This window comes from Daphnia magna, unplaced genomic scaffold (genome assembly GCF_020631705.1).
Source record: "Daphnia magna isolate NIES unplaced genomic scaffold, ASM2063170v1.1 Dm_contigs186, whole genome shotgun sequence".
Classification (NCBI taxonomy): Eukaryota; Metazoa; Arthropoda; class Branchiopoda; order Diplostraca; family Daphniidae; genus Daphnia; species Daphnia magna.
The window spans coordinates 35427-42794 of NW_025533160.1; the positions used below are offsets into that span (position 1 = coordinate 35427).

The window sequence follows — 7368 nt, forward strand, 5'->3', positions numbered from 1 at the left end:
ACCTGAGGTGATTGAACCTACAGTTTTGCTACCTCTGCGACCTTCCCAGGTTTATGGCGTGCAGTTATACCTATTAATCATACAATGAAGTCTACAATAATACATTTATTTTTAAAATTTACCTGTCTCGTCAAAATGGCAAGTATTCCGAGGTTTGATTTTATGTTTTACAAGAACCGCATTCAGATTATCAAAAAAACAAGGTCACATTGTGCTTGTTGAACGCGGTCGCTCTGACATAGCTGGTGGCTTGAAAAGTCCTTATCAGCAAATGCGGATGTTTTTTAAGAAATTCGTAAGTCCAATCTTTACCAAGCGGCTAGTTGTCGTTCAAAAGTTTATAGAATATTCCTGTACTTAAAAACTTACTTAACTGCATTGGGATTCCAGGGATATAAACCACAAACTCGAAATCCGTTTTGGCCATATTTAGGCGACATATCTTCCCAAACTTCGTTAAGTAAAGGAATCATGTTCTTAACGGTGACCCTGTTGTTTGGATTTTTTCCCGACCACTCGTGAACTTGGCTTTCCACAAGCTCTTTAAGGGCTTAAAGAGAGCCACGCCACATGGTTGCAATATGTGAGTGGTGTTTGGAGGGAAACAAATCAAAACAAAGTTGTTTTCCACGCATATATCGGAAATTGGGATGTTGATATGGCTGCGGTGGCCATCCAGGTACAGCACTACCGGAAATAAAACATTCTTGCCCTTCAGTTGTGGAACAAATTGATGCACAAGCCAATGGCAGAATGCATCAGCTGTCATCTACCCTTTTTTGGTGCAAAAAACGTCAATGCCAGGAGGCATCTTCTCCTTGGCAATCCAAGGAAGCGACCGTTTCTATGGAAAGATTACGAAAGGGGGAAGGATCCAACCAGAAACTGAAATGGTGGCCAAAATGGAAACACCGGTCTTAGCAGAACTTTTTAGTGAAAGATACACTTCTTTACTTCCAAGTTCTGCTAAGACTTTCCCTTTTCCAGGTGAAACAAAAAAAAATTTTCGTTGCAGTTGAACGACCTCGCTGGGTCAGTAAGTAGTTCTTCCCAACCGTTATAACTATGAAACCAAATTTCCTTTAATTAATGAAAAAATCTTTGTGGAAGGTCTAATGAAAAACATACTATGGATATAAGGTTGTGCAGTTTAAGCTAGTGAGGGTGCAAAGGGAAGCAGCTACGGCAAAAAGGGCAGTATGACCAACTTGAAATATTCCTCTACATGCTTAGCCCATTGTCGAAGGTCATGAGGAGTGATTTGGCTCTTCCGGGGTCCAAAATCTCCTCAGTTCTCAGGGACAGGTTGCGCTGTTGCCTAAATTTTGGTATCCATGTTTCTGCCGGTTGATTATTGGCGAATAAGGTCTCTTCACTTTGTTTAAGGTGTGCTGAACGGAATTCAACAATTCCTTGTTAGTCACCGGAAATCCAGCTTTGACCATATTCCGGACCCAATTAGCAATGACAAGTTCATCTTCTTCCAGCAAAAGAGTTGCCCTTCCTCTTTTGTTTTTGATGGGGCCTTCATCATTGCAACCTTGCGCATACTTTAAGATCTTATGAAGCAAGGAAAGCAAACTACAAGTTTACATTAATGAATTTGGGTTATTTCTAATAAACCACTTGCTGATAATAGTTTAGATCTAAAGAATCAATGACAGGTTTTCAAAATAGGTGAAAACTAGAATTTTCAATTCGGAAAAGCCACAATTGCCACTTTAATTCCTTGCTTTTATTTCCGCGCATAAATTTTTATCAGTTGTTTTCATTTGAGTGAGAAGAAAGGAAACCATTCCTTGATTGTAGGGCTCGGCCCTGATTACCCGAGAACCAGCTTACTACCGGAAGGTACTGGCGCTAAGCAAAAAAAAAACTTAAAAAGGAAATGTTATGTGTGTCACGCCAGTACATTCCAATAGTAAGCTCGGCCCTGATTACATGAGAACCAGCTTACTACTGCTTACCAGCCTACGAAAAAAGTCTAAAATAGAAAAGCGACCGCTAAATGAGTGGCTCTCTTAATAACGGTTGAAAACCTAAATTACAAATACCTTTTCCCTGAGGGTAGATTTGGGAATGCCAAACATGCTGGCGATGCTTCTATAAGGGCCACTGCCGGTAATGTAAGTGGTAACCGTATTTCCCAGATCCTCAGTAGTGTAAGCCATCTTTGAAAAATAAATATGAAAACCGTTATTTTTTAGGATAATTTTGTCAAAAACATTTTAGGAATAGTCTAAGACCCAGTATCAATCACTAGTGCTTTACCTCACAGGTACTGTACTACTATTTATATTCTTTCCGTTATGATACAGTGTGATGCGGCGCAAATATTTTACAAGCGATTTTTGAATAAGACCGCAAAATGAATTAAGAAAAAAAAAATTCTCGGAAAGTTTTAGAGACGTAGGGGAGACTGGAGTAAGCCGGGACGGTTTTAATTTATTATTTTGTTTTTATGTTTTCCATACTGTAATGTACCCCCCATATTTTTAATATAATTTAATAATAAACCATTTTCCCATATAAGACCTTTAAAGTTTTCTTAGCTTTGTGGGAGGAGCCTATTTTGAGGGGTAAGTGAGGACACTAGGGTGGGTGGTGAGGGACGTCCTCCGTTTTCGCCTTAAAATTCCTTAAAAAAATTTGTAAAAATTGAAATAGCGTCCCACTGCATAGACTCTATAAGTTAATAAATGTTTCAATTTGATTATTGTGTTAATAAGAATTTTTTCTTATATGATAAAAAACCCTTATTAAAGATAGGTGGGGGTTGGACTTATTGTAATCGATTAATATGCTGAATAATCGATTGCTTGTTATCATTGTAAGGAACAGTAATGGCGTCATGAGCTCGGTGATGAGTGATGGGCTTAAAGACCAAACCCGCCCACTAATGTCCCATTTTAGTCAAAAACAGCTGTCCCGATTTCCCGATAAAGACTATTTTTTTAAAACGTTAATATTATCTACAGTAATTGATCGAAAATTATAATTTTTGTTTTTAACGATAAAGAAATGATTAAGCTTCATATCTATATTATATTTACATGCCATTTGCGATTATTTTTTTCTAGAAACATTAAATGGCGGAGACAAAATTAACTAAAAAAAACCAGTTTTTTTAGTTTTGTTGATAACTGATACAGTTATTGACAAAACTCAACCAAATTTCATGCCAAAGTAGATTGTATGTATCTAAATAACATACAAAAAAAATTTTTAATTTTATAAAAATCTACTATTTTTCCCCCTACTGTCCCTCTTGACCCGGTGTCCCGGCATACTCCAGTCTCCCCTATACATGGCTAGCTAAACAGCACAATATTGTGAAGAATGTATTTTCAACGCATGTGATGAACTTGTCGCTTCTGAGGCTTAAACCATACAACTTCGCATCACTAGCCAAGAATTCACCCACAGAGCTAATTCTAATAATGATTTTTAAAAATTTCCAGCTATGTGCTGGTTTTTTAAAAAAAGTGTCCGGAATTAGCAACACCGTTTTACAGGCAATGAGATAGGGATACAACAAGAGCAATTAAAAAACACTTTTTACATATTTACAATAATAGGACAATTCAAAATAAAATGCGCATCATGCTGGAATTTAGGACTGAAAAAAGTGGAAAAATTTCTGGCGTTTTGATAAAATCTAATTTCAAAAACGTGTGTCCGAATAAGGGGCAATGTTTCCCGAAATATTTCTCTTTTTAAGAATTGTGAGGCACAGTAACATTTTGTTAATGTCTTTAAAATTAAATAAACCTTATTGGCGTTGAACTTCAATGCTATTTTTCAAAAAAAATGCAAAAAAAAGTTTCTTGGATGAAGCCGGACTAGATTTTAAGTCCCTAATGCATTTTTCATGAATTCCATCAAAATTGTGAAAACTAAGTAACTAACACGAAAACATCATACATAAATCGACTGATTTTAAAATTCTGCGTCGATTGAGGTAAAAACATAAACAATAAATTCTAAATTTTTTTTTTACTAAAATCACTGTCTGACATTAGCATCGGCTGTCCGAAATTAGCAAAGTTGGGTGTTTGTCTATATTCCTAACATTCTGACTGACCTCTAAACTGGACAGACTTATATATAATTTATAGAGCTTTTCCTGGTCTACATTTAGGTGTAATTAGTAACAGGATTTGTGCAATCTTACCTTTAATATTTTTTTAGCCATCGAGGTATCAGGTAGCAGAAAGTGCACTGTCTGGGTTCTTTGGCCGCAAACAAAACGCACAGATTTTAATTTGCGTTTTTCCGTTTATTGTTGCGTTTCATAAAATGCCCTTTAGCCGAATAACGCACCCCGCATTTAGTATGAATTTTGTCTATTAGATGTCCCAATAAACACCCTATTAGACGGATATTAATTTTTAAAAAAGTCGCATTTTTTTTGTCCGGAATTAGCATGAAACTGCTTCGTGTCCGAATTTGCGTTTTTGCCCTACCTAAACCATAGTAGCCTACCTGTTATGTGACTTTATAACGTATTTTGCTATGGAAGCTTCTTGTTCCATGTCAAAAACTTTGCTGACCGGATAATAGCCAATTCTTGATGGGACACCCTTTTTTTCCTGGCTATAAACCTTTGTAACGTTGAGATCACTGTTAAAAAGGTTACAAGTGTTTCGGGGGTTTTAACCACGAAAAAATTTTCACCGATCGAATTTTTCGTAGCGGATACGAAATAACTGGGATTTAAAATACATTTTTTTTTGTAACACGAAATTTTTGGGGCTTAAACCCCTATAAATTAGAACCCAAAAAATCAGTGTTTAAAAATGTATTACAAATAGAGAGAACAGAAACTAATAGTACATAAAAATATTGTAAAATATAATTTTTGCTCATAATTTTATTGTGTTCACGGACTTTCAAATAATTACAGCAAAAGGTTTTCACCCCAAAAAATTTTTAAACCCTTCGAATTAGTCGTAAATTGAAAATTAAAAATGTTACAATATAAATTTTTATCCATCGGTGATGTTCGAAAACAAAATTTTAGGACGTAATTTTAAATGTTTAAAAATCTTTTCAAACTTTTCGCAAATTTTTTTCTACCATCCACGCACTTAAATTGTACTTGAAAATATATTTGGAACTTATCATAAATCGAACATAGCTCAGTGGTAAGACACTGGGGTGGAATTGAAACCATCAGTTCCAAGCTTCAGAGGTTCGAATTCCGTCCCTGACAATAATTTATTGAAAAACAATGAGATAAAACCCCAAAATTTGGTAGTTTAATCACGATATAATAGGAAAGGTACACTCTCGGCTATCCCCAAGACCGGCGGGTGTTCAATAAAGGGTCCCAAGATTCCCCGCCAGGTTCGCTAGTTTAGGAGGCCCCTCGCCTCTCGGGGGTATAGTCAAAATTGGGGTTTTTCGTTCGTTATCTATAAAATTACCAATCAATGTTTCCAGAAATTGATTTCATTTAAGCTTAATTTAATCCCCTATCCTTAAATACCAAATTCATCTAGATTAGGCAATTATTTCTATATTAAATTTGTGATTGAAATTCACAATTTTTTGAAATTTGCGCCTTTCGCAACATTGCCTACTTCATTATATTAAAGACGTTTGTCTTCTCTCTAGTGCAGAATTCATTAGAAATAGAATTCGTTAATATTCATTAAATATATCAATTTTTAACAAAGGTGTAAAAGTTGCTGCACTAGAGAGAAGACAAACGTGTTTAATATAATGAAATAGGCAATGTTGCGAAAGGCGCAAATTTCAAAAAATTGTGAATTTCAATCACAAATTTAACATATAAATAATTGCCTAATCTAGATGAATTTGGTATTTAAGGATAGGGAATTAAATTAAGCTTAAATGAAATCAATTTCTGGACACATTGATTGGTAATTTTATAGATAACGAACGAAAAACCCCAATTTTGACTATACCCCCGAGAGGCGAGGGGCCTCCTATACTAGCGAACCTGGTGGGGAATCTTGGGACCCTTTACTGAACACCCGCCGTTTCTTCCAAGAGACTGGGATAGCGCGAGAGTGTACCTTTCCTATTATATCGTGGTTTAATCCTCAAATATTAGGTAGAAGAAACCCCGTGTTTATTGTTGTGGAAATCGCCTAAATTTTTCGGGGTTTTAACCCCAAAACTGGTAGAACGAAATATTTGGGGTTTTTCGCACGGAAAAAGTGTTGTGATTTTTAACAGTGATGTTGACACCAAAACTATCGGCAGCTGCCCTGTACAAATTTTCCCCGTTCATAACTGAATTTGCAGCTTCTTCAAACACTACCGCTGGTATTTGTCCTCGATTTGACACAACTTTTCTACTTCTAACCATTATTGTTCTTAAAACACAGGCAAATTTGGTTTAAAAATCGCGTACTAATGTTTTGTTACAGACAACTCGAACAACGTTGTAATATTAATGAAATAGGACGCGTATCCAGGGATGGGTAGGGCTCGGCCCCGATCACATTCTAATCGGGGACACCGCTAAGCTTCCCCGATAAAAATGAAGCGGGGAAGTTCGGTGCGGGGATTTCTTTTTTCGGTGCGGAACGGTGCCATAATCGGTGCTGCACCGATAGCACCGCTTCAGCCATAGGGGGTTAGTCTTACCAGTGACCTTGCGTTCTGAAAGGCCAACGAGAATCACGTGACTAGGGTCACATTTTGTTCTTGTTGGCCGCAGGGCAACTGCCAATTTAGATCACTATTCATTGATAATCGGGGAAGGCACCGATCACCGATATCACCGCACCGAGCATCGAGATCACTTCCCCGATTAAGATTATCCCCACACTGGATCGACTAAAAAGCTCCCCGATTAGCGGGGCCGAGCACTAGGGATGGGTAGGGATCGGCCCCGACCCTAATCGGGGCGCATTTTTCCAATCGGGTTTGCGAAATTTGGAGCTCGAGGCGGGGCGTTCGAGGTTCGGGGTGAAAATGTTTAAACCCCGATCTCAATCGGGGTTGTATCGGGGTACCTAATCGGGGATGCAACCTCGATTGCAATCAATCGATCGACGTAGAAACATTATCGATCAAGTCGAAATCGATTATTATGATGAAATTCGGGGAGTTCGCCTCGGTTGCCCCGATGAAATCCCGACCCAACTTCGTAGTTTGAATTCGGGCGCCATTTTTGCAAATGGCGTCGGGGCAAGCGGGTTAATCTAGATTTTTGCCCCGCCCCACCTAGGCTTACGAAGTGGCACCCCGATTCAGCCCCGATTGCCTTTTTCCAGGGCGGGGCGGTTAACCTGATTTTGGCTAATCGGGGCCGATCGCTAGGGATGGGCCGAGTGAATAAAGCATTTCATTTGCCCCACACAGGGATCTTCACCAATATAAATTTTTTTA

The 7368-nt window shown here is 37.9% G+C and overlaps 1 pseudogene; it reads right to left on the reverse strand.

Moving 5' to 3' along the window:
- Nucleotides 1-469: 469 nt before the first annotated feature.
- On the reverse strand, nucleotides 470-2171 carry LOC123467410 (annotated as a pseudogene).
- Between the last annotated feature and the right edge of the window lie 5197 nt (nucleotides 2172-7368).